Source organism: Schistocerca gregaria, chromosome 9 (genome assembly GCF_023897955.1).
Source record: "Schistocerca gregaria isolate iqSchGreg1 chromosome 9, iqSchGreg1.2, whole genome shotgun sequence".
In the NCBI taxonomy this organism is placed as follows: domain Eukaryota; kingdom Metazoa; phylum Arthropoda; class Insecta; order Orthoptera; family Acrididae; genus Schistocerca; species Schistocerca gregaria.
The window spans coordinates 259,081,275-259,109,150 of NC_064928.1; positions in this window are offsets into that span (position 1 = coordinate 259,081,275).

The window sequence follows — 27,876 nt, forward strand, 5'->3', positions numbered from 1 at the left end:
CATCATATCAGAATACAGAAATAGCTTCTAAGAAAATGTAATAGCCAGTAAGAAGCAGTACTATTCAAGTTTTAGTTATCGGTTATTCCCTTATTTGCCGGCTTTGGTGCATTGAACAAGAGGTAGGACTTTACGATTTTGCACAAATGTACGTCTGTACGCCAGAATACAGCATTTTCAGTTGTCAAACGGCTTCTAATACCGAACTGTTCATTTGACAGCAAATTGTGTGATATGAAATGATCAATTAACCTTACGTGCACAGCCTTTTCGGTAACTTTTGCAAACACTGATGGCATAGAAGTAGGTATAAAATTGACTACATTATCCCTTTCTCCCTTTTCATACAGCGGCTTTACTGCTGAGTACTTTAATCGCTCAAGAAACTGACCAATTCTAAAAGAAAAATTGCAAATATGGCTAAATACAGGGCTAACATGTGCAGCACAGTACTTTAATATTCTGCTAGGCACTCCATCATATCCATGAGAGTCCTTAGTCTTCAGTGATATAGTTATTGACTCAATCTCTCTCTTGTTTGTATCACAGAGGAGTATTTCAGACGTCAATCTCAGAAAGGTATTTGCTCAGAAAATTGTATGATTTCCTGTTGAAACTAAATTTTTATTTAACTTGATTGTGACTACTTCTAACATTTTGATATAATTCGCGCTATGTTCTACATGAAATCATTATCCCACTAGTCAGCCAACTGTGCTGTCTATTACTGCTAGTACCCCATTCAGAATGTTCTAATGGAAAACAACTCTCAAAGAGCATGAGAAATGTGCCATGGAAAGCATTGTATTTATCATCTGTATTATTGGCACTATAAACATCTTGCCACTCTTGTTCCTTGACAAGTTTTAAAAAACACTCTATTGCTGTTGGATTGACTTTCCTACGTTCTTTGTAACTAAATATGACATTGTGTTGAGTACAAAAACCTTTTAGTGTTAAAATTTGTGCATTATGGTCTGAACGGCCATTCACTCTTTTACTAACAGGATGCCCATTTAGTATTGAAGAACGAATAAAAATATTGTCTATGACTGTGCTACTATTCGCCTGCACCCTAGTTTGAAAAAAAAACCACAGTTGGCATCAGATCATATGAATTTAGGAGATCTACCAACATCATTTTTCTTGGGACCGAGCGAGGTGGCGCAGTGGTTAAGGCACTGGACTCACATTCGGGAGGACGACGGTTCAGTCCCGCGTTCAGCCATCTTGATTCAGGTTTTCCGTGATTTCCCTAAATCACTCCCGGCAAATTCTGGGTTAGTTCCTCTCAAAGGGCATGACCGACTTCCTTCCCCATCCTTCCCTAATCCGATGAGACCAATGACATCGCTGTCTGGTCTCCTTCACCAAACAACACAACCCCCCTTTTTCTTGCACAATCATATACAAAATTAATATTGAAGTCCCCACATATAACTACTTTCTGGTACTTCCTACAAAGTGAATCAAGAACCCTCTCTAACTTAAGCAAAAATGCTCTGAAGTTGGAGTTAGAGGCCCTATAAACACCAGCAATTAGAAGTTGAGTTTCACTAAAATCAACAAATGCTGCACAACTTTCAAATATCTGTTCAGTGCAGTGTCGTGATAAGTCTATGGACTCAAACAACATACTTTTTTATGTACGGAGACACCTCCCCACCCCGCAAGGAACTCCTTGAGAAACAGCCAGCTAATATGTAGCCTAGTAAAGGAAGCCTATAAATTATCAGTTTATTGAAGTGGTGCTCTGATATACAAATAATTTCAGCGTTAACATCTGTTAGCAGTTCACTAACTTTATCTCTAATAACTCTTATATTCTGATGAAATATGCTAATTCCTTCTCTACTTGGAAACATTACATCCTCTGGAGGAGAGCCCTTAGAGGCACGCCGGCCGCGGTGGTCTTGCGGTTCTAGGCGATCAGTTCGTAACCGCGCGACTGCTACGGTCGCAGGTTCGAATCCTGCCTCGGGCATGGATGTGTGTGATGTCCTTAGGTTAGTTAGGTTTAATTAGTTCTAAGTTCTAGGCGACTGATGACCCCAGATGTTAATTTGCATAGTGCTCAGAGCCATTAGAACCATGTTTGAACCTTAGAGGCACTTCCTTTAAGCAGGTATAGCAATCAGCTGACTTCAGTATTAAAAAGGTGCAGCTGTAACACCAACTACTACAGGAATTTTTCCATGAGTGACACCACTACCGCCACCACCACCCACTACACTGTCACCTATAAGCTTAGGTAGCCTCTCCTTCGCATACCTATTGAGGTGCAGGCCATGCCTAGTGAAACCCCATCTACTGATAGACCCAACTGGCACCACTGGGATGTGATCCATGCCCTCTCCCATCAGTGCACTCCCCAGCCTCACAATTACGCGCCTAACAGCCGCATTAAGGTGTGGCCGATCATGATGCTGAAACAGTTGCACGAAAAGCACATTAGTGCCACCAGTTTGAGTAGCTATCTTAACCAAGTCACCACTGACATCATACCCCCTGTCCCTATTGCGACTGCTCCCAGCACCACCCACTATCACTACCTGATCCTCCTTTGTAAAATTCTTACATAACTCCCCTATGCTTTCAGCCACCTGAGCCAACCCTGCACTAGGCTTCACAATGCTTGTGACCTGGTACTCACTCCACAAAACTTCCTGCAAATGCTGGCCCACACCTCTACCCGATAACTACCTAGCAGCAGAACCTAGGCCTCCTAACTGCTGAGGACGGGTGCAAGTTACCTCCATATACAGCTACACGAGGCTCCTCTCCGCTCAACTTTGACAGTTTGTCGTATCTATTGCATGTATGCAAAGTAAAACTGTCTGACTACCTCCTTTTCCTATCTATCTTCTTGTCAACTGCCAGTTCCCATTCCCCAGCACCCTTCACCCTCCTCAACTTATCTAGTTCCACCTTTGTGCATTGTAACTGCACCTGAAGGGCACAGCTCTTACGCTCCTGCTCCTCTATTAACTTGTTTCTACTACAGATTCTACATTCCCAGGACAGGATAACCCTCAAATGACCACTGGCTTCCCCACTGCATTCTCCCCAATGAAAATACTTTGAACAAATCCCACAGCGTAATCCACTACTCACAAACCTACGACATAGCCATCACTTCTCACTCATGATAAAATTTTACAGTTACTAAAAAAAAAGTATACGTCTACGTTACCAAAGTTCAGTTACAAAAGCAGCACTATTTAAGAACTAACAACTATGGTCTCGAAATTCTCTGCCTACTAAGAAAGCAGCTACTTGTATTAATACTACCTCAACACAGCCGATACCAATACCAGCAAAACTTCACAAAATTATTGGCTAAAACCAAAAAATTAAAACTAAACGCCAGTTGAAAACTAAAGCACGAAATTTACTGAACGACTTCAACACACTGAAAACTCTATAAAACACAGCGAGCGAACGATTACAAGAGTTTATTAAGTCATTATTTCGCCAAAAATGGCAAGCAACACCACTGCAATCTATTCAGTTTAATAACTGTATTACAGAGCACAAACAAGTTCGTCAGTACTTAGCTTATAACCGCTGCAGATGCAGTGCACGCCGCAAAATGTAAACACACTGATGAGGCGCGAGGCTTAGACGAACCATGAAAGCACAGTCACAAATAATAGACCACTCGAGTCAATACCACAGGAAGAAAGACTGAGATAAATGAATATCCACTAATAAGTTGCTTTTATGGCAAAAATAATAACACAAAAATCTTTAAAATACGTAAATGAAGTCTAAAATTTATAAAACATTAACAACCTATTTCAACAGCAGTGCAGCTCACGTGACGTCACACCCATGATGATCTGCCCCCCCCCCCCCCCTTCGGAAGGTGCCTATCTACCCCACCTTCGAAATATGCCTATCTATCCCCCTCAGAAGATATCTACCGAGCTACCCCTCCATGGAAGATCTCTGTCAACCTGCACGTCCCCCCCCCCCTCAGATGATGTCTGTGTACCTACCCACACCCTTGGAAGATGTCTGTCTACCTAAACCCCCCCCCCCCCCCTCAGAATATGTATGACTACCTACCCCTCCCCTCGGAATATGAATGTCTACCTACCCCACCCCTCGGGAGATGTCTGTGTACCTACCCCTCTCAGAAGATATCTACCTACACGTCCCACATCGGAAGATTTCATTCTACCTCTCCCCCATCGAAAGCTGTCTGTCTCTCATCGCCCCACCACCTAATATGTAATTCTACCTACTTGCCTCCTTAGAAAATGTCAGTCTACGTAACTCTCCACAGGAGATGTCTGTCTACCTGCCCCCTCGGCAGATGTCTGCCTACCTCACCCCCTACATCTACATCTACATGACTACTCTGCAATTCACATTTAAGTGCTTGGCAGAGGGTTCATCGAACCACAATCATACTATCTCTCTACTATTCCACTCCCGAACAGCGAGCGGGAAAAACGAACACCTAAACCTTTCTGTTCGAGCTCTGATTTCTCTTATTTTATTTTGATGATCATTCCTACCTATGTAGGTTGGGCTCAACTAAATATTTTCGCATTCGGAAGAGAAAGTTGGTGACTGAAATTTCGTAAAAAGCTCTCGCCGCGACGAAAAACGTCTATGCTGTAATGACTTCCATCCCAACTCGTGTATCATATCTGCCACACTCTCTCCCCTATAACGCGATTATACAAAACGTAAGGAAGATGTTTGTCCACATACCTCACCCTGTGAAGATGTCTATCTACACCCCCCACAAAACTCTCTCCCCACCTCATAAGAAGTCTATCACCCTGAAAGATGTCTCTCAACCCTGCCCTCTCGGAATTTGTCTGTCTACCTATCCCAACCCCTACTCAGCCCCCCACTCGGAAGTTGTTTACCCCTGTCTCGGAAGATGTCTAGAGATCCCCAAACTTCGGTAGGTGTCTTCCAGCCCCTCAGGCGATGTCTGTCTACCTACCCCCCCCCCCCCCTCAGAATATGTCTGTCAGCATACCAACCGCCCTGGAATTAGTCTGTCTACCTACCAACTGCCTCAGAATTTATATGTCTACCTCCCACCTCGGAAAATGTCTTCCAAACACAGTCTCAGAAAAGCCCAGTCTACCAACTGCCAAATCTCAACCCCCGGAAGATTTCTATCCAACCCCTCCACTCGGAATATGTCTATCTACCTCCACTCTCGGTAGCTGTCTACAACCCCCTCTCAGAGAATCTCTAACCCCGCTCTCATAGGATGTCTGTCTACCTACCCTCACCACCATTTGAAGATGTTTACCCCTTGGAGGATGTCTACTCCACCTGGAATATGTCTGTCTACCCACGTTGGATCATGTCTGTCTATCTACTCAGCCCCCCTGGGAAGATGTCTGTCAAGCTACCAGCCCTTGGAATTTGTTTATCTATCATTACCTGCACAAAATATGTCCATCAATCTGCAATCTCCCTCTGAAGATGTCTGTCTACCTACAGCTCCCGCATGGAAGATGTCTGTCTACCTACAACCCCCTCAGAAGACGTCTGTCTACCTATCTCCACATCAGAAAATGTCCGTCTCTCATCTCCCCACCCTTGGAATATGTCTGTCTACCTACACTCCCCATCGGAAATGTCTGTCTACCTAAGCTCCCTCAAACCATGTCCGATTAGCTATCCACCCCAGAAGATGTATGTCTACCTACCCAACCATCAGAAGATGTCTGTCTACCTACCCCTCCCCCTCGGAAAATGTCTGTCTCTCATCCCCCTACCTTGAGTATATGTCTGTCTACTTACCTGCCCTCCCTTGGAAAGATCTCTGTATACCTAAACCCAGCCCTCAGAAGATGTATGACTACCTATCCCTCCTATTGGAAGATGTATGTTATTCAACCCTCTCTTTGGAATATTTCTGCCTACCTACCCTCTATCACAAAGGATGTCTGTCAGCCTACAATTCCTTACAGGTGTCTGTCTACATATCCACCCACACTCGCAAGAAGTTTGTCTACCTGCCACTCCTTAGGAAATGTCGGTCTACCAACCCCCTTAGAAGATGTCTGTCTACCTATACACCTCTGATGACGACTGTCTACCTAACCCCCTCTGTAGATGCCTGTCTACCTACCCCCTTGGAAGATGTCCATCCTCCTACAACTCTTCAGAATCTGTCTGCCTACCTACCCCCCTCTCGTAAGATATCTGTCTACATATCTCCCCCCCCCCCCCCGCATGATCTGTCTACCTACCCCCTTCACCTGTCATAAGATGAATGTCTACCTAAACCCCTCAGAGGATGTATGCCTATCTACCCCCTTCAAATGATTCGATTTTATCCCTCCTGTGGGAGATATCTGTCTCCCTACCCCTACCTCTGAGGATATCTGTCTGCCTACCCCCCCCCTCTCGGAAGTTGTTAAACTACCACTCCTCTGGGAAGATATCTACTCCCACATCAGAGAATGTCCACACCCCTCTTGGAGGATGTCTGTATACCAAAACGCATACTGTGGAAGATGTCTCCCCCCCTTTGAAAGATGTCAGTCTACCATGAACACCCCTCGGAAGATGTCTGTGTACTGAACTCACCCTCAGAATATATCTCCTCCTTACCTACCCCTCCCCCCCTTGGAATATGTCTGTCTACCCACCCACTTCCCATAAGAAGATGAGTGTCGACCTTATTCCACTCAGAAGGTGTACGTCTACATGCCACCCCTCGGAACATGTCTGCCTACCTAAAACCCTCGGAGGGGTCCATCTACCTCCCATCTTGGAAGATATTTATTTACACCCCTCTTGGAAGATATCTACCCCTGTCTTGGAGGATGACTACCTCCCTCTCGGATGATGTCTACCCTCTCTCTGAAGATGTCTGTCTACATACCCCCCTCTCGAAAGATATTTCTCCTCCGTCAGATGATGTAAGTCTATCAACCCTCAAATGAAAAATGTCTGTCCTCCTAATCCCCCTCGGAAGATGTCTGTATACCTACCCACCTTTGTGTCTACGTACCCCCACTCCCATGATGGCTGTCTACCTCCCCCTTAGGTATATGTCTGTATATCTACACCCGTTCGGAAGATGTCTGTATACCAAACACCCCTCCGAAGATGACTATCTACCTACCCTGCCTCAGAAGGTGTCAGTCTACCTAACCCCTTGTCGGAAGATGTCTGTCTACCTAGACCCCACTTGGAAAATGTATGTCTATGTACACCCCTCGGAAAATGTCTGTCTCCCTACACCCCCTCAGAAGATGTGTGTCTACCTACGTGAACTTTTGTATGATGTCTACCTACGACGCCCGCACTTGGAAGATGTTTGTCTACCTACCGCACCCATTGGAATATGTCTGTCTATGTAGCCACCAACCATCGGAAGATGTATGTCCACCTACATATCGCCCTTGGAAGATGTCTGTCTACCTACACTCATCAGAAGATGTTGTCTACTTACCACCATCGGAAATTGTCTCTCTACCTATCCTCTCTTGGCAAATGTCATTCTACACCACCCCTCTGAAGAGGTCAGTTTACCTACAACCCCCCAGAAGAAGTCTGTCTAACTACCCCCCCCCTCTCGAAAAATGTCTATAGTCACCCTACCTCGGACAATGTCTCTCTGCCTACGCCCCATCATGGAAGATGTCAGTCTACCAACCCACCCATCAGAAGAAGGCTGTCTACTACCATCCCCTCACAGAATATGTCTGCCTACCAACCCCCTATTGGAAGATGTCTGGCTACCTACCCCACCCCACCTCTGAAGATGTCTGTCTACCAAACCTCCACTTGGAAGATGTCTGTCCTCCTACGACCCCTCAGAAGATGACAGTCTACATAACCCCTCTCAGATGTTATCTGCCTAAATACCCCTCCTCGGATGGTTTCTGTCTACCTACACCCACAACCCGTCATAATATGAATGTTTACCTAAACCCCTCAGAATCTGTATATTTATCTACCACACCTTGAATGATTTGTCTCTATCTTATCCCTATCTCGGAAGATGTCTGTCTCCCAACTCACCCCCTCTGAGGATGTCTGTATACCTACCCCCATTCTCGAAAGTTGTCTGTCTACATTCACCACACATTTGAACATATATATCTATGTACCTCCTCTCGGAAGATACCTATCTATTGCCGCCATGGAAGAAAAGTATCTCCCCCCTCTCGGAAGATGTCAATCTACCACTCCTCTCAGAAGATATACACTCCCCATCTGAGAATGTCTACATCCTCTCTCGTAGGATGTCTGTCTACCAAACTGCATCCCTTAGAAGGTGCTTCCCACCCTTTGGAAGATGTCTGTCTTCCAACACCCCCCCCCCCCCCTTTGGAAGATGTCTTTCTACCGCACCCAGGCTCAGAAGAGGTCTCCATACCTAACACTCCTCGGAAGATGTCTTTCTAACTACCCACCCCCATCAGAAGATGACTGTCGACGTTATCCCCCTCACAGAATGTCTAGGCCCCTCTCGGAGGATACTGTCTACCAAACTGCATCCTTTAGAAGATGTTTCCCACCCCTTGAAAGATATCTGTCTTCCAACACCCCCCTTGGAAGATGCCTGTCTACCGAATCCAGCCTCAGAAGATGTCTCCATACCTACCACCACTCGGAAGATGTCTGTCTACCCACCCACCCCCGATCAGAAGATGACTGTCGACGTTATCCCCCTCAGAAGATGTCTGTCTACATACCCTCCCTCAGAAGATGTCTGCCTAGCTAAGACTATCTCGGAAGACATCTACTCCCCCTCTCGGAGGATGACTATCTCCCTCTCGGAGGATGACTACCTCCTCTCTGAAGATGTCTGTCTAAGTACCCTCCCCTCGAAAGATGTCTCTCCCCCTCACATGATTTATGTCTACCAACTCCCACATGGAAAATGTCTGTCCTTCTAACCCCCTTGGATGATGTCTATGTACCTACCCAACTGGAAGATGGCTGTCTACCTACCACCACTTGGGACATGTCTGTCTACCTTCCCCCTAGGTATTTGTCTGTATACCTACACCCCTTCGGAAAATGTCTGTCTACCTACCCCATCACCTCAGAAGATGTAGTTCTACTTACCACACATCGGAAAGTGTCAGTCTACCTATGCCCCACCCTCAGAAACCATCTGTCTACCTTGCACCTTTGGAAGATGTCAGTTTACCAACCCCACTCAAAAGAAGTCTGCTTACCTACTCTCCCATCCAAAGATGTCTGTCTACCTACCCCCTCTCGGAAGATTTTGTCTACCCTCTCTCTGAGATGTCTTTCTACACCCCCTTGGAAGATGCCTATCTAAACCCCTGGGAAGACATCCCTCCCTCTAAAAATGCCTACCTAAACCCTTCCACATTGGAAGATGCCAATCTAGCCCCCTTCAGCTGATGCCTATCCACACCCACCTCATAAGATTATCTATCCATTACTTCCTCGGAAGAGGTGTATCTACCCCCTCAGAAGATGTGTATCTGCCCCCATCATTGGAAAATGTCTATCTACCCCCCTCAGAAGCTGTCTCTCTACCCCCCTTGGAAGATGTCTACCCCCCTTCAGAAGATTATCTACCCAGCCCAGGCGGAAAACATCTCTATCCCTCCACTCGGAAGGTGACTATCAACCAACACCTCGGAAGATGTCTATCTACCCCACCCTCAGATGACATCTACACCCACTGGAAGATACCTATCCCCACCTCAGAAGATGTCTATCCCCCAGGCGGATGTCTATAACTCACCTCATGAAAGATGCCTGTCTACCAACCCCCTCCTCTCAGAATATGTCTGTCTACCTACCCCACCCCTGTTAAGATTTCCATCTAGCCCCTCCTCTCAGAGAACATTTATCCTAGACACAGAAGATTCCTACAGCCTCCCTTCATTTGGAATGTGTCTACCGCCCATTCTGAATATGTTTGTCTACCTCCAAATTCTAGGAAGATGTCTGTATGTCTGTCTACCTCACAAACTCGGGACAAGTCTATCTATCCCCGCTATGGAAGAAATCTATCTAACCCCCTCTCGGAATATGTCTATCTACCCTCCTCGCCAAAGATATCTACACCCCATCTTCGAGGAGCTCTATCCCCCCTTCATGAAAGATGCCTGTTTATCTACCCGAACCCATCAGAAGATGTAAGTGTACATACCGTCACTCCCCACAGAAGATGTCTGTCTACTTACCGACATTTCTTGGAAGATGTCTGTCTACCAACCCCCCAAACCTTTGAACATGTCTGACTACTCACCTCCCCCCATGGAAGAATACTATCTCCACCCTCCCAGAAGATGTCAATCTACTCTCCCTCTCGAAAATATCTCTCCCCCCCCCCCCAGAAAATGTCTACCTCCCTCTCAAGGGATATCTGTTTACCTATCTGGCCCCAATCGAAAAATGTCTCCCCCCTTGGAAAATGTCGGTCTACCAAGGCTCCTCCTGGAAGATCTCTGACTAAGAAACAACCCCTCAGAAGATGTCTGTCTAACTACCCCTCCTTGGAATTGTTTGTCTACCATTATCACCACAGAAGATGTCTCCCCCCCTCGGAAGATGTCTGTCTACCTACCACCCTTCAGAAGATGTCTGACCATGTACCCTGCTTCGGAATATGTCTGTCTACCTACCCCTCGCGGAAGATGTGTGTCTTCCTACCTCCCCACAGAAGATGTAGGTAAACAGATATCTTTCAAGAGGGAGTAGGTAGACAGTCATCTTACAAGGGAGTGGTATGTAGACAGAAATTACCAAGGGGTGGGGAATAATTAGACAGACTTCTTCCGAGGGGGGTAGGTATACATACATTTTCTGAGTGTTCGTAGGTAGACAATCTTCTGAGGGGGTAGGCAGAAAGGCACCTTTCGAGAGGGTTGGTAGACAGACATCTCCCATTGGTGGGTTGGTAGACAGCCATCTTCTGAGGGGCATACTTAGACAGACATCATCTAGAGGGGTAAGTAGACCAACATCTTCCAAGGGGGGTAGGTAAACAGACATCTTCTGAGGGGGTAGGTAGACAGACATCCTCGGAGGATGGGGGCGGGGGTAGGTAGATGGACTTCATCTGTGGAGGTGTGGATAAACAGACTTTCTGAGGGGTAGGTAGACAGACATTTACCGAGTTGTGTTGTAAGTAGACAGATATCTCCCAAAGGGGGGGGGGGGGAGGTACACAGAGACTTTCCTGGTGGGTGGTTTGAGAATCTCCTGATGGGGGATTGGTAAACAGACTTCTTCTTAAGGGGGTAGGTACACAGACATCTACTGTTGGTGCGGGACAAATAGACATAATTCTTCTAAGGCTGGGGATGATAGACATCTTCCGAAGGAGGGCACGTAGACAGACATTTTCCAAGTTGGGCAGACTGACAGACATCTTCCGAGAGTAGAAAGACATAGATGTTCCAAGGGTGGTAGGTAGACAGACATCTTCTGTGGGGGAGTAGGTTGGCAGACATCATCTTAGCTTGGGTATGTAGACAGACATCTTCCAAGGGGAGGGAGTATATAGGAAGATACCTTCTGATGGGGATGATAGACATCTTATGGGAGTAGGTAAACAGACATGGTTGATAGACATATATATTCGGAGGGGGTAGTTAGACAGACATCTTCTGAGTGGTGGAAAATAGACCACTTCCAAGGGGGAGGTAGGCATCTTCCTAAGTGAGCAGGCAGGTTGCCTGACATCTTCCATGGGGTAGGTAGCCAATCATCTTCCAAAGATGGGTTGGGGAGGCAGATATATTCAATGGGGGGTAGGTAGACAGACATTTTCTGAGATGGTGGTAGATAGACATTTCTGAGTTGAGGTAGAAAGGCATCGTCCAAGGTGGGTAGATAGGAATCTTCCGTGCGTGGATGGGGTAGGTAGACAGAAATTTTCTGAAAGGGGTGTAAGTAGACTGGCATCTTCTGTACGGGGTTAGGTAGACAATCATCTTCTGAGCGGGATGGGCACACAGACCTCTTCCGGGGGGTGGGTAGAAAGACATCATCTGAGGGGGGGGGGGTTGATAGGCATCTTCTGCCAGTATTAGAAAGGCATCTTTGTGGGTGGAGCGGGCAGTTAGACAGACATCTTCCAAAGGGTGGCAGGTAGAGGGACATCTAGCACACGGGAGTAGGTAGACAATCATCTTCTGAGGGGGGGGGATGGGTACACTGACGTTTCTGAGGGGGGGGGGGAGGTAGACAGTCATCTTTGGAGGTTGGGTATGTAGACAGACACCTTAGATAGGGGGTATAGGTAGACAGACTTCTAGTTAGGGGTTAGATAGAAATTCCTCCGAGGGGGAGGGGGGTAGATAGACAGACTTTTCCTTAGGGGGGATGGTTGGTAGTAAGACATCTTCTGAGGGGATTTAGGTAGACAGACATATTCTGAGGGCTGATAGGTAATCTTCCTATAGCAGAATGGCAGGTAGACAAACATCTTCTGATTGTGGTTGGGAAAACTGCCATCTTCTGGGGGTATGTTGACAGAGATCTTATGATGGGGTGGTAGATGGACATCTTATGAGGGAGGTTGATAGACTTCTTCCGAGGGGGGGTTAGACTGACATCTTCTGAGGGGGGGATTGGTAGACAGACATCCTCTGATGGGTGTGTTGGTAACAGACTTCTTCTAAGGGAGGCAGTAGATAGACAGAAATCTTCTGGGGGGTGGTTAGGTAGACAGACATCTTCTGAGGATGGTAGGTAGACATACGTCTTCCGAGGATGGGGGGGGGGGTAGGTAGATAGACATCATCTGAGGAGGTGTAGGTAGACAGAAATCTTCTGAGGGCGTAGGTAGACAGACATTTTCTGAGGGGTTTTGTAGGTAGAGAGGTATCTTCCAAGAGGGGGTAGGTAGACAGAGACCTTCCTAGAGGGTAGTTGGACAGACTTCTCCTGATGTAAAGTTGGTAAACATACTTCTTCTGAGGGGGGCTGGAAATACAGACATCTTCCGAGGGTGCGGGACAGATAGACACACATCTACTGAGCTTGGTGATGTTAGACATTTTCCAAAGGGGGTACGTTGACAGACATTTTCCGAGTTGGGCAGGTAAACATATATCTTTGAAGGGGTAGACAGACATACATCTTCCAAGGGTGGTAGATATACATTTTCTGAGGGGGCAGTACATTGGCCGACATCTTCTGAGGAGGGGGTAGATAGACAATTTCTGAGCTGGGGTAGAAAGGCATCTTCCAAGGTGATTAGATAAGCATCTTCCATGAGTGGATGGGGTAGATAGACAGACATTTCCCGAAGTGGGGGGGGGGGTAGGTAGTGAGACATCTTACATACAGGGGTAGGTAGACAATCATTTTCTGAGGGGATGATGGGTACAGAGACATTTTACTGGGGGTAGGTAGACAGACATCTTCAAAGGGGTAGGTAGACAGACAACTGGGGGGGGGGGGGTTGTTAGACAGACATGTTCTGAGGGGTTTTTAAGTAGACAGACATCTTCTGAGCAGGGGTAGTAGACATACAGCTTCAGAGGATGAGGGATATGTAGACAGACATCTTCTAAGGTGGCGTAGGTAGAGAGACAATTAGTGAGGGGGTAGGTAGACAGACATTATCCGAGGGTGGGTTGTAGGTAGACAGAAAAAATCTGAGGGGGTGTAGTTAGACAAGTATTTTCTGAGGCTAGGGGTATGTAGACAGACATTGTCCATAGGGATAGTTAGACACACCTTCTGAGGCATGGGAAGTAGGAAGACTGATATCTCCTGAGGATGGTAGGAAGGGTGTCTCTTTCGAAGGGGGGGGGGGGTAGTGAGAGAGACTTCTTAGGAGGTGGGGGATGTTGGTAGATAGACATGTTCTGAGGGAGGTAGGTAGATAGACATGTTCAGAGTGAGAGGTGGTAGAAAGCAATATTCAGAATGAGTGTAGGTAGACATACATATTCCGAGGGGTGGTTGGTAGGCAGACATCTTCTGAGGTGGGGTAGGTAGGCAGACATTTTCTGAATTTGGGTATGTCGACAGACATCTTCCAAGGGAAGTGAGTATGAAGGCAGATATCTTCGTGGGGGGGAGCTAGGTAGACAGACGTCTTCCGAGGGTGTTGGGTATGTAGGCATACATCTTCAAGGGCGGCAGGTAGACTGATATTTTCCAATGGGGGTCGGTAGACAAACATCTTCTGAGGTGGGGTTGCTAGACATTCATTATCTGGGGTGTAGGTAGGCTAACATTTTCGAGAGGGGTAGGACAGATATCTTTTGAGGGTGGTGTATTGGACAGACATCTTCTGAGGGGGTGTAGATAGACAACTTATGTGGTAGACAGACATCTGCTGACTGGGGGAGGGGGGGGGGTAGGTAGACAGACATGTTTCAAGGGTAGGGTAGTTAGATATACTACTTCTGAGGGGGTGGTAGGTATACAGACATCTTCTGAGAGGGGACTGGTAGACATATTTTCCGTGAGGTGTTATAGGTAGACAGAAATCTTCCAAGGGGGGGTAGGTCGACTGACATTTTCTGAGGGGGCAGGTAGACAGACAACTTCTGGGGGGTAGATAGACATACATGTTCAGTTTGGGTGCATAAATAGAGACCTTCTGAGGTGGGGTAGGTTGGCAGCTATCTTATTAGTTTTGGCATGTAGAGGAAAGGGTATTGGTAGACAGGTATCTTCCGAGGTGGGTAGGTAGAATGACATTGTCTAAGGGAGTTAGGTAGACATACACATTCCACAGGCAGATAGATAGACAGACATCTTCTGAGGGGGGTTAGGTAGCCATACATCTTCCGACGGGAGAGTTGGTGGACAGACACCTTCCAAGGATGGGGGGTAGGTAGACAGATATTTTCCAAGGGAGATTTAGGTAGACAGGCATTTTACAAGGAGGGGTAGGTACACATACATCTTCCGAGGATGGTTGGGGTAGGAAGACAGACAGTGTGGGGTAGGTAGACAGACATCTTATTAGAGGGTGTATGTAGACAGACAGTTTCCGAGGGCGGGTTGTAGGTAGACAGATATCTTACAGGGGGTGGAGTAGGTAGGCACGTATTTTCCAAGTATGTAGATAGACATAGTGTCGGTGGGCAATTAGACCGATATCTCCTGAGGGAGGGTAGGTACACAGACATCTTCAGAGTGGGAGGATAGGTAGACAGACACCTTCTGAGAGTGGGATGATAGACATCTTTCCAACTGGGGTAGATAGACATTTTACGAGGGGGGGGGGGGAGTAGACAGACATCCTCCAGGAGGTGGTAGACACACATATTACGAGGTGGGGGGGGGGGGTAGGTAGAAAGATTTCTTATAAGGGGGTAGGTAGGTAGACACCTTCTGAGGTTGAGTATGTAGACACCAAGGGTAGAGGATATGAAGACATAAATCTTCCGAGGGGGGGGGGAAGGTAGACAGAAATTCTCCAACAGAGGGATGATAGACTTCTTCCGAGGGGTAGGTATGCAGACATCGTATGAGGGGGTGTAGGAAGACATACATATACCAAGGCAGGGTAGGTAGACAAAAATCTTCTGAGGGAGGTTGGAAGATAGACTTCTTCTGAGGGGGTAATGGAATACATACATCTTCTGAGGGGGTAGGAAGACAAAGTCCTCCAAGGGGGGGGGGAGATGAACAGACATCCACCAAGGGGGTTAGATGGATGGTCATCTTCTGTTGTAGTGGGAGGGGGCAGGTAGGCTTCCATCTTCTGGGTGGTCAGTAGACAATCATCATCTGAGGTGTGGTTCAGTAGACAATCATGTTCCGAGCGGGGTAGGTAGTCAGACATCTTCCGAGGTGGGATGATAGACATCTTCCAAAGGGGTGGAAAGTAGACAGGCATTTTACAAAGTGGGGTGCAGGTGGACTGACATCTCCCATGCAGTAGGTGGAAAATCATATTCCGAGGTCGGGTTCGATATACAGACATATTCCGAGGGAGGTGGTAGGTAGACAGCCATCTTCCGAGTGGGGATACGTAGACATACTTTTCCCGAGAGGGGGTTGGGTAGACAGGCATTTACCGAGGGGGTGGGGGGTAGGTAGACAATCATCTTCTGAAGGGGGGTAGGTAGACAGACATCTCACGAGGAGGGGTGGTAGATACACAACTTTCGAGGGGCGGTAGGTAGGCAGACATTTTCTGTTGGAGGGGTAGATTGACAGGCATCTTCAGAAGTGAGGGGGTGCAGGTAGACTGAAATCTTCCGGGGGTAGGTAGACAATCATCTTCTGAGGGGTGGTGTTGGGTAGACAGACATCCTCCAGGTTTTGGTAGACATAAATATTCCAAGGTGGGCAGGTAGACAGACATTTTCTGAGGGAGGGCCAGGTTGACAGACATCTTCAAATGGTGGGTTGGTAGACACACAACTTATGAGTGGGGGCGTAGGTAGAGACACATGTCCGGAGGTGGGGTAGGTAGACAGACATCTTCCATGTGGGGTATGTAGACAGACATATTCTGACAGGGTGAGGCAGGCATATACCGCGGTTCGGTAGATACACAGGCATCTTCGAGGGGGTGCTAGGTAGACATACACCTTCTGAGGGAGGTGATAGGAAGTCATACATCTTCCAAAGCGGTTTTCTCAGTTGTCAAATGTCTTCCAAGAGGGGGGTCTGCACACATACATCCTCCAGGGATGGGAGGAGGGTTTGACAGAGATCTTCGGAGGTGGGGTAGTCAGTTACACATATTTTGAAGTGGGTGTAGGTAGGCAGTCACCTTCTAAATGGCAGTACCTAGGCAGATAGGCAGACATCTTCAGGAGGGTGGGGAGGTAGGTAGACAGACAGTTTCTGATTGTGAGAATGGTGGTGGTGGTGGTTAGTGTTTAACGTCCCGTCGACAACGAGGTCATTAGAGACGGAGCGCAAGCTCGGGTTAGGGAAGGATTGGGAAAGAAATCGGCCGTGCCCTTTCAAAGGAACCATCCCGGCATTTGCCTGAAACGATTTAGGGTAATCACGGAAAACCTAAATCAAGATGGCCGGAGACGGGATTGAACCGTCGTCCTCCCAAATGTGAGTCCAGTGTGCTAACCACTGTGCCACCTCTCTCGATGTGTGAGAATGGTAGAGAGACAGAATCCTAGGGTGGGAGATCAGAGACAGTCATATTCTGAGGGTGGGGTATGTAGACAGCCATCTTCTGAGGGGGTAGATAAGAGTCTTCTGAAGGTGATGGAGAGAGAGTCATCTTCCAAGTGCAGGTAGATAGGAATCTTCTGAGTTAGGGTAGCTTCCGAGCTAGGCGATAGATAGGCATCTTCACAGGGGGATGTTAGATTGGCATCTTATGGGGGGGCGGAGGCGAGTAGACAAACATCACCCGATAGGTGGTATGTATAGAGACATCTTCAATGGTGTAGTATGTAGGCAGACATCTTCTGAAGGGTGGGGTAGGGAGACAGACATCATCAGAGCAGTAGTAGGTAGACTGACATTTTCCGAAGGGGGTGTATGTAGACAAATATTTTCTTAGATGGAGGGTAGCTGGGCAGACATCTTCCAAGGGGTGGGGAGGGGGTAGGTAGACAGGCCTCTTCCAAAGGTGTATAGGCAGACAGACATCTTCCAAGAAGGGGTAAGTAGGCAAACATCTTCTGAAGGGTGGGTTAGGGAGACAGACATCATCCACGTGCGGAGTAGGTAGAGAGTGATCTTCTGAGGGGGGGGTGGGGGATGCAGATAGAAAGACTTATTTTGAGAGGCTGGTAGGTAGGCAGACATGTTCCAAACGAGGGGGGGGGGGGGTTAGGTAGACAGGTATCTTCCGAGGGTGTGTAGGTAGACAGTCATCTTCTGAGGGGGGGAGGGGGTGGGAAAACTGACGTTTTCCGGTTGGGGGGATAAGTAGAGAGTCATCTTCTGAGGGGGAAGTGGGTAGACACACATTTTCAGAAGGCGTGAGTAGGTAGACAGACATATTACGAGGGGGGGGGGGCGGGTGTACGTAGACAGTCATCTTACGAGGGGGGGGGGGGGGTAAAAAGACAGGCATGTTCCAAGGTCCTCTATCAACTGCAAGACACCAGAACCGGCCTACAGTTGAATTTTCGATACCTAAAACTTGAGTAGTACTACTTCTTACCTGCCGATTGCATCAAATTAGAAGCTCCTATTTTGTTGTTTGTGGTGCCACCGCATACCTCAGCACATGACGTAAGTTTCCAGATGTATATGTAAACAGTTCCGTGAGCAAAGCTGCCACTGCGACGATCTGGCATTACGATTAGGCGCGTGAGTGCGTGTGATATCATACATTTATAGGTTTCAGATACATATTTTAACGGTTTTTGTGATAATATTTACTATATAAGATACTTATTAGTGGTTGTGACCTGATATTTGTGAGTGTTTCGTATCGAGCAACTTAACCTCTTACCTGTGTTTACATTCCGCGCTGACCAGTTGCAGCTGTAGCGGCGCATCCAAAGCTAAGTACTAATTAGTTGTTTGTTTATAGTGGTTTATTTTGGAACTTTAGTAGTCTTCAATCGGTGTTCTTGTTGTTTCCTGGTGAAATAATTTCAGAAGAAATTGTCGCGAACTGTTTTCAGTTTCGTTACTGTGCCATTAGACGTTTGATAAACTTTCTGTTTTACCTTTTGTTATATTTGCTGTTGATAAATACTGTTAATAATAGTAGTTACTTCCCTTGTACAGCAAGATTATGATTATTGTAGTCAGTTTTTTAACAGATTCTTATTGTACCAACGGAACTTAAATAAATGCGAAAGGTTTTCTTAGGTTTTTACTACACATTAACACGTTTCACATTTCCACGTGCAACGTGGCGTTCAGACCTCGTTTGATGTCAAAGCTTAAGGTCCTCGATCATGTCCAAGGCACCAAAGCCGGCTAATAAGTCGGTAATATATAACTAAAACTTGAATTGTACTGCTTCTTACTGACCGGTTACATCTTCTTAACATATTCTTCTGTCTTCTACTGCGGTGCTTTTAGTGTCTCCGCAAACCGCAGCAGGCGACATAAGTTTGCAGACTATAAATGTAACCGTCTCAGAGAGTAAAGCGGCCGATGTGACGGTCTGGCAATAAGTCGATTCGACAGCAAATGAAGAAAACGGTCAGATTTCTCAGGTTTTTACTACAAATGGACACTTTTCACATTCTCCCGCGCAACGTGGCAGACAGACCTCGTTTCAAGAACATTCTCAAGGTCACAGCTCATGTCCAAATAACCAAAGCCGGCTAATAAGTCAATAATAGATAAGTAAAATGTGAATTGTAATGCTTCGTACTGGCCGATTACATCTTCTGAGAGTCTTCTTCTGTGTTCTACTATGGTTCTTTTAGTATCTAAGCATAGCGAAGGACACGATATAGTTTTGCAGATGATAAATATAACCATTGCAGAGAGAAAAGCGGCCAATATGACGATCTGGCATTAAGTCGATTCAATAGCAAATGACGAAAACGGTCGGATTTATCAGGTTTTCACTGCAAATGACCACTTTTCACTTTCCCCCGTGCAACGCAGGTGCTAGACCTCCTTTCATGCAAAATCGTACGGTCCTAGCTCATGTCCAAGGCACCAATGCCGTCTAAAAAGTCAATAATCAAAAACTAAAACTTGAATTGTACCGCTTGGTACTGGCTATCACATCTACTCAGAAGCTTCTTCTGTTTTCTATTACGGTGCTTTTAGTGTCCCTGCATACCGCAGCACGCGACATAGCTTTGCACCCGATAAATGTAACCGTTACAGAGAGAATACCGGCCAATATGACGATCTGGCAATAAGTCATTCGATAGCAAATGACGAAAACGTGAGGATTTCTCAGGTTTTCACTACATATGACCACTTTTCACATTCCCCCGTGCAACGCGGCTGCAATATCTCCCTTTATGCAAATTCCTAAGGTCCTAGCTTATGTCCAAGGCACCAAAGCCTTCAAAAATGTAAATAATAGATAACTAAAACTTGAATTGTACTGCTTCGTACTGGCTATCACATCAACTTAGAAGCTTCTTCTGTGTTCTATTATGGTGCTTTAGTGTCTCCACATAGCGCAGCTCGCGACGTAGCTTTGCACACGACAAAAGTATCGGTTTCAGAGAGAATAGCGGTCAATATGACGATCTGGCATCAAGTCGATTCGATAGCAAATGACGAAAACGGGCGGATTTCTCAGGTTTTCACTACATATGAACACTTTTCACGTTCCCCCGTGCAACTTGGCTGCTAGCAGACCCTCAAGCAAAATCTTAAGGTCATACCTCATATTCAAGGCACCAAAGCCGTCTAAAAAGACAATAATCGATAATTTAAACTTGAATTGTACTGCTTCGTACTGGCTATCACATCAACTTTGAATATTCTTCTGTGTTCCATTATGGTGCTTTTAGTGTCTCTGCCTTCAGCAGATCGCGACATAGATTTGCACACGATAAATGTAACCGTTTCTGAGAGAAGAGCGGCCAATATGACGAACTGGCATTAAGTCGATTCAATAGCAAATGACGAAAACGGCCGGATTTCTCAGGTTTTCACAACATATGAGCACTATTCACATACCCCAGTGCAAGGCGGCTGCTAGATATCCCTTCATGCAAAATCCTAAGGTCCTAGCTCATGTCCAAGGCACCAAATCCGTCTACAAAGTCAATAATTGATAACTAAAACTTAAAATGTACTGCTTCGTAGTGGCTATCACATCAACCTAGAAGCTTTTTTTGTGTTCTGTTATGATGCTTTTAGTGTCTCCACATACCGCAGCACGCGACATAGCATTGCACACGATCAATGTAACGGTTTCAGGGAGAAGAACGGCCAATGTGGACACCGGCATTAAGTCGATTCGATAGCAAATGACGAAAACGGGCGGATTTCTCAGGTTTTCACTACATATGAACACTTTTCACGTTCCCCTGTGCAACGAGGCTGCTAGAACACCCTAAAGCAAAATCTTAGGGTCGTACCTCATATCCAAGGCACCAAAGCCGTCTAAAAAGACAATAATCGATAATTTAAACTTGAATTGTACTGCTTCGTACTGGCTATCACATCAGCTTAGAATCTTCTTCCTTGTTCTATTATGGTGCTGTTAGTGTCTCTGCATTCCGCAGATCGCGACATAGATTTGCACACGATAAATGTAACCGTTTCTGAGAGAAGAGCGGCCAATATGACGAACTGGTATTAAGTCGATTCGATAGCAAATGACGAAAATGGGCGGATTTCTCAGGTTTTAAAAACATATGAACAATTTTCACATTCCCCCGTGCTACGCGGCTGCTAGACCTCCGCTCATGCAAGGTCGTAAGGTCCTAGCTCATGTTCAAGGCACCAAAATCGTCTAAGAAGCCAATAATCGTTAACTAAAACTTGAATTGTACTGCTTCGTACTGGCTATCACATCAACTTAGAAGCTTCTTCTGTGTTCTATTATGCTGCTTTTAGTGTCTCCGCATACCGCAGCACGCGACATTGCTTTGCACACGATAAATGTAAGCGTTTCAGAGAGAAGAGCAGCCAATATGACGATCTGGCATTAAGTCATTCGATAGTAAATGACGAAAACGTGAGGATTTCTCAGGTGTTCACTACATATGACCACTTTTCACATTCCCCCTTGCAAAGCGGCTGCTATATATCACTTTATGCAAAATCCTAAGGTCCTAGCTCATGCCCAAGGCACCAAAGCCGTCTAAAAAGGCAATAATAGATAACTAAAACTTGAATTGTACTGCTTCGTACTAGCTATCACATCAACTTAGAACACTCTTCTGTGTTCTATTATGGTGTTTTAGTGTCTCCGCATACCGCAGCATGCGACATAGCTTTGCACACGATAAATGTATCGGTTTCAGAGAGAATAGCGGTCAATATGACGATCTGGCATTAAGTCGATTCGATAGCAAATGACGAAAACGGACAGATTTCTCAGGTTTTCACTACATATGACCACTTTTCACGTTCCCCTGTGCAACGAGGCTGCTAGAACACCCTAAAGCAAAATCTTAGGGTCGTACCTCATATCCAAGGCACCAAAGACGTCTAAAAAGACAATAATCGATAATTTAAACTTGAATTGTACTGCTTCGTACTGGCTATCACATCAGCTTAGAATCTTCTTCCTTGTTCTATTATGGTGCGTTTAGTGTCTCTGCATTCCGCAGATCGCCACATAGATTTGCACACGATAAATGTAACCGTTTCTGAGAGAAGAGCGGCCAATACGACTAACTGGCATTAAGTCGATTCAATAGCAAATGACGAAAACGGCCGGATTTCTCAGGTTTTCACAACATATGAGCACTGTTCACATTCCCCCTTGCAACGCAGCTGCTATATCTCACTTTATGCAAAATCCTAAGTTCCTAGCTCATGTCCAAGGCACCAAAGCCGTCGAAAATGTCAATAATAGATAACTAAAACTTGAATTGTACTGCTTCGTACTGGCTATCACATCAACTTAGAAGCTTCTTCTGTGTTCTATTATGCTGCTTTTAGTGTCTCCGCATACCGCAGCACGCGACATTGCTTTGCACACGATAAATGTAACCGTTTCAGAGAGAAGAGCGGCCAATATGACGATCTGGCAATAAGTCATTCGATGGCAAATGACGAAAACGGTCGGATTTCTCAGGTTTTCACTACATATGAACACTTTTCACGTTCGACCGTGCAACGTGGCTGCTAGAAGAACCTCAAGCAAAATCTTAAGCTCATACCTCATATCCAAGGCACCAAAGCCGTCTATAAAGACAATAATCGATAATTTAAACTTGAATTGTATTGCTTCGTACTGGCTATCACATCAACTTAGAATATTCTTCTGTGTTCCATTATTGTGCTCTTAGTGTTTCTGCCTTCCGCATATGGCGACATAGATTTGCACACGATAAATGTAACCGTTTCTGAGAGAAGAGCGGCCAATATGATGAACTGGCATTAAGTCAATTCAATAGCAAATTACGAAAACGGCCGGATTTCTCAGGTTTTCACAACATATGAGCACTATTCACATACCCCAGTGCATCGCGGCTGCTAGACATCCCTTCATGCAAAATCTTAAGGTCCTAGCTCATGTCCAAGGCACCAAATCCGTCTACAACGTAAATAATTGATAACTAAAACTTAAAATGTACTGCTTCGTACTTTCTATCACAACAACCTAGAAGCTTCTTTTGTGTTTGGTTATGGTGCTTTTAGTGTCTCCACATACCGCAGCACGCGACGTAGCATTTTACACGATTAATGTAACCGTTTCAGGGAGAAGAGCGGCCAATGTGGACACCTGGCATTAAGTCAATTCGATAGCAAATTACGAAAAAGGCCGGATTTCTCAGGTTTTCACTAAATATGAGCACTATTCACATTGTCCCGTACAACGCGGCTGCTATATCTCCCTTTATGCAAAATCCTAAGGTCCTAGCTCATGCCCAAGGCACCAAAGCCGTCTAAAAAGGCAATAATAGATAACTAAAACTTGAATTGTACTGCTTCGTACTGGCTGTCACATCAACTTAGGAGCTTCTTCTGTGTTCTATTATGGTGCTTTTAGTGACTTCGCATACCGCAGGGCGCGACATTGCTTTGCACACGGTAAATGTTACCGTTTCAGAGAGAATAGCGGCCAATATGACGATGTGGCGTTAAGTCGATTCGATAGCAAATAACGAAAACGGGCGGATTTGTCAGGTTTTCACTACATATGAAAACCCTTTTCACATTCCCCCGTGCAACGCGGCTGCTAGACCGACCTTCATGCAACATCGTAAGGTCCTAGCTCATGTCCAAGGCACCAAAGCCGTCTAAAAAGTCAATAATCGATAACTAAAACTTGAATTGTACTGCTTCGTACTAGCTATCACATTAACTTAGAAGACCCTTCTGTGTTCTCGTATGGTGCTTTTAGTGTCTCCGCATACCGGAGCACGCGACAGAGCTTTGCACACGATAAATGTATCGGTTTCAGAGAGAATAGCGGTCACTATGACGATCTGGCATTAAGTCGATTCGATAGCAAATGAGGAAAACGGGCGGATTTCTCAGGTTTTCACTACATATGAACACTTTTCACGTTCCCCTGTGCAACGAGGCTGCTAGAACACCCTAAAGCAAAATCTTAGGGTCGTACCTCATATCCAAGGCAACAAAGCCGTCTAAAAAGACAATAATCGATAATTTAAACTTGAATTGTACTGCTTCGTACTGGCTATCACATCAGCTTAGAATCTTCTTCCTTGTTCTATTATGGTGCTTTTAGTGTCTCTGCATTCCGCAGATCGCGACATAGATTTGCACACGATAAATGTAACCGTTTCTGAGAGAAGAGCGGCCAATATGACGAACTGGTATTAAGTCGATTCGATAGCAAATGACGAAAATGGGCGGATTTCTCAGGTTTTAAAAACATATGAACAATTTTCACATTCCCCCGTGCTACGCGGCTGCTAGACCTCCGCTCATGCAAGGTCGTAAGGTCCTAGCTCATGTTCAAGGCACCAAAATCGTCTAAGAAGCCAATAATCGTTAACTAAAACTTGAATTGTACTGCTTCGTACTGGCTATCACATCAACTTAGAAGCTTCTTCTGTGCTCTATTATGCTGCTTTTAGTGTCTCCGCATACCGCAGCACGCGACATTGCTTTGCACACGATAAATGTAAGCGTTTCAGAGAGAAGAGCGGCCAATATGACGATCTGGCATTACGTCATTCGATAGTAAATGACGAAAACGTGAGGATGTCTCAGGTGTTCACTACATATGACCACTTTTCACATTCCCCCTTGCAAAGCGGCTGCTATATATCACTTTATGCAAAATCCTAAGGTCCTAGCTCATGCCCAAGGCACCAAAGCCGTCTAAAAAGTCAATAATAGATAACTAAAACTTGAATTGTACTGCTTCGTACTGACTATCACATCAGCTTAGAAGCTTCTTCTGTGTTCTATTATGGTGCTTTAGTGTCTCCACATAGCGCAGCTCGCGACATAGGTATGCGTGCATCAAATGTAACCGTTTCAGAGAGAAGAGCGGCCAATATGACGATCTGGCAATAAGTCATTCGATAGCAAATGACGAAAACGTGAGGATTTCTCAGGTTTTCACTACATATGACCACTTTTCACATTCCCCCGTGCAACGCGGCTGCTATATCTCCCTTTATGCAAAATCCTAAGTTCCTAGCTCATGTCCAAGGCACCAAAGCCGTCAAAAATGTCATTAATAGATAACTAAAACTTGAATTGTACTGCTTCCTGCTGGCTATCACATCAACTTAGAACCTTCTTCTGTGTTCTATTATGCGGCTTTAGTGTCTCCACATAGCGCAGCACGCGACATAGCTATGCACACAACAAATGTAACCGTTTCAGAGAGAAGAGCGGCTAATATGAAGATCTGGCATTAAGTCGATTCGATATCAAATGACGAAAACGGTCGGATTTCTCAGGTTTTCACTACATATGAACACTTTTCACGTTCAACCGTTAACGTGGCTGCTAGAAGACCCTCAAGCAAAATCTTAAGCTCATACCTCATATCCAAGGCACAAAAGCCGTCTAAAAAGACAATAATCGATAATTTAAACTTGAATTGTACTGCTTCGTACTGGCTATCACATCAACTTAGAATATTCTTCTGTGTTCCATTATTGTGCTTTTAGTGTCTCTGCCTTCCGCATATCGCGACATAGATTTGCAACCGATAAATGTAACCGTTTCTGAGAAAAGAGCAGCCAATATGATGAACTGGCATTAAGTCAATTCAATAGCAAATTACGAAAACGGCCGGATTTCTCAGGTTTTCACAACATATGAGCACTATTCACATACCCCAGTGCAACGCGGCTGCTAGACATCCCTTCATGCAAAATCTTAAGGTCCTAGCTCATGCCAAGGCACCAAATCCGTCTACAAAGTCAATAATTGATAACTAAAACTTAAAATGTACTGCTTCGTACCGGCTATCACAACAACCTAGAAGCTTCTTTTGTGTTTGGTTATGGTGCTTTTAGTGTCTCCACATACCGCAGCACGCGACATAGCATTGCAAACGATTAATGTAACCGTTTCAGGGAGAAGAGCGGACAATGTGGACACCTGGCATTAAGTCAATTCGATAGCAAATTACGAAAAAGGCCGGATTTCTCAGGTTTTCACTAAATATGAGCACTATTCACATTGTCCCGTACAACGCGGCTGCTATATCTCCCTTTATGCAAAATCCTAAGGTCCTAGCTCATGCCCAAGGCACCAAAGACGTCTAAAAAGGCAATAATAGATAACTAAAACTTGAATTGTACTGCTTCGTACTGGCTGTCACATCAACTTAGGAGCTTCTTCTGTGTTCTATTATGGTGCATTTAGTGACTTCGCATACCGCAGGACGCGACATAGCTTTGCACACGGTAAATGTAACCGTTTCAGAGAGAATAGCGGCCAATATGACGATGTGGCGTTAAGTCGATTCGATAGCAAATAACGAAAACGGGCGGATTTCTCAGGTTTTCACTACATATGAACACTTTTCACATTCCCCCGTGCAACGCGGCTGCTAGACCGACCTTCATGCAACATCGTAAGGTCCTAGCTCATGTCCAAGGCACCAAAGCCGTCTAAGAAGTCAATAATCGATAACTAAAACTTGAATTGTACTGCTTCGTACTAGCTCTCACATCAACTTAGAAGACTCTTCTGTGTTCTCGTATGGTGCTATTAGTGTCTCCGCATACCGCAGCACGCGACATAGCTTTGCACACGATAAATGTATCGGTTTCAGAGAGAATAGCGGTCACTATGACGATCTGGCATTAAGTCGATTCGATAGCAAATGACGAAAACGGGCGGATTTCTCAGGTTTTCACTACATATGAACACTTTTCACATTCCCCCGTGCGACGCGGCTGCTAGACCTCCGCTCATGCAAGGTCGTAAGGTCCTAGCTCATGTTCAAGGCACAAAAATCGTCTAAGAAGCCAATAATCGTTAACTAAAACTTGAATTGTACTGCTTCGTACTGGCTATCACATCAACTTAGAAGTATCTTCTGTGTTCTATTATGCTGCTTTTAGTGTCTCCGCATACCGCAGCACGCGACATTGCTTTGCACACGATAAATGTATCGGTTTCAGAGAGAATAGCGGTCAATATGACGATCTGGTATTTAGTCGATTCGATAGCAAATGACGAAAACGGGCTGATTTCTCAGGTTTTCACAACATATGAGCACTATTCACATACCCCAGTGCAACGCGGCTGCTAGACATCCCTTCATGCAAAATCTTAAGGTCCTAGCTCATGTCCAAAGCACCAAATCCGTCTACAAAGTTAATAATTGATAACTAAAACTTAAAATGTACTGCTTCGTACTGGCTATCACATCAACCTAGAAGCTTCATTTGTGTTCTGTTACGGTGCTTTTAGTGTCTCCACATACCGCAGCACGCGACATAGCATTGCACACGATTAATGTAACCGTTTCAGAGAGAAGAGTGGCCAATATGCCGATCTGGCATTAAGTCGATTCGATAGCAAATGACGAAAACGGCCGGATTTCTCAGGTTTTCACTACATATGAACACTTTTCACGTTCAACCGTGCAACGCGGCTGCTAGAAGACCCTCAAGCAAAATCTTAAGCTCATACCTCATATCCAAGGCACAAAAGCCGTCTAAAAAGACAATAATCGATAATTTAAACTTGAATTGTACTGCTTCGTACTGGCTATCATATCAACTTAGAATATTCTTCTGTGTTCCATTATTGTGCTTTTAGTGTCTCTGCCTTCCGCATATCGCGACATAGATTTGCACACGATAAATGTAACCGTTTCTGAGAGAAGAGCGGCCAATATGATGAACTGGCATTAAGTCAATTCAATAGCAAATTACGAAAACGGCCGGATTTCTCAGGTTTTGACTAAATATGAGCACTATTCAC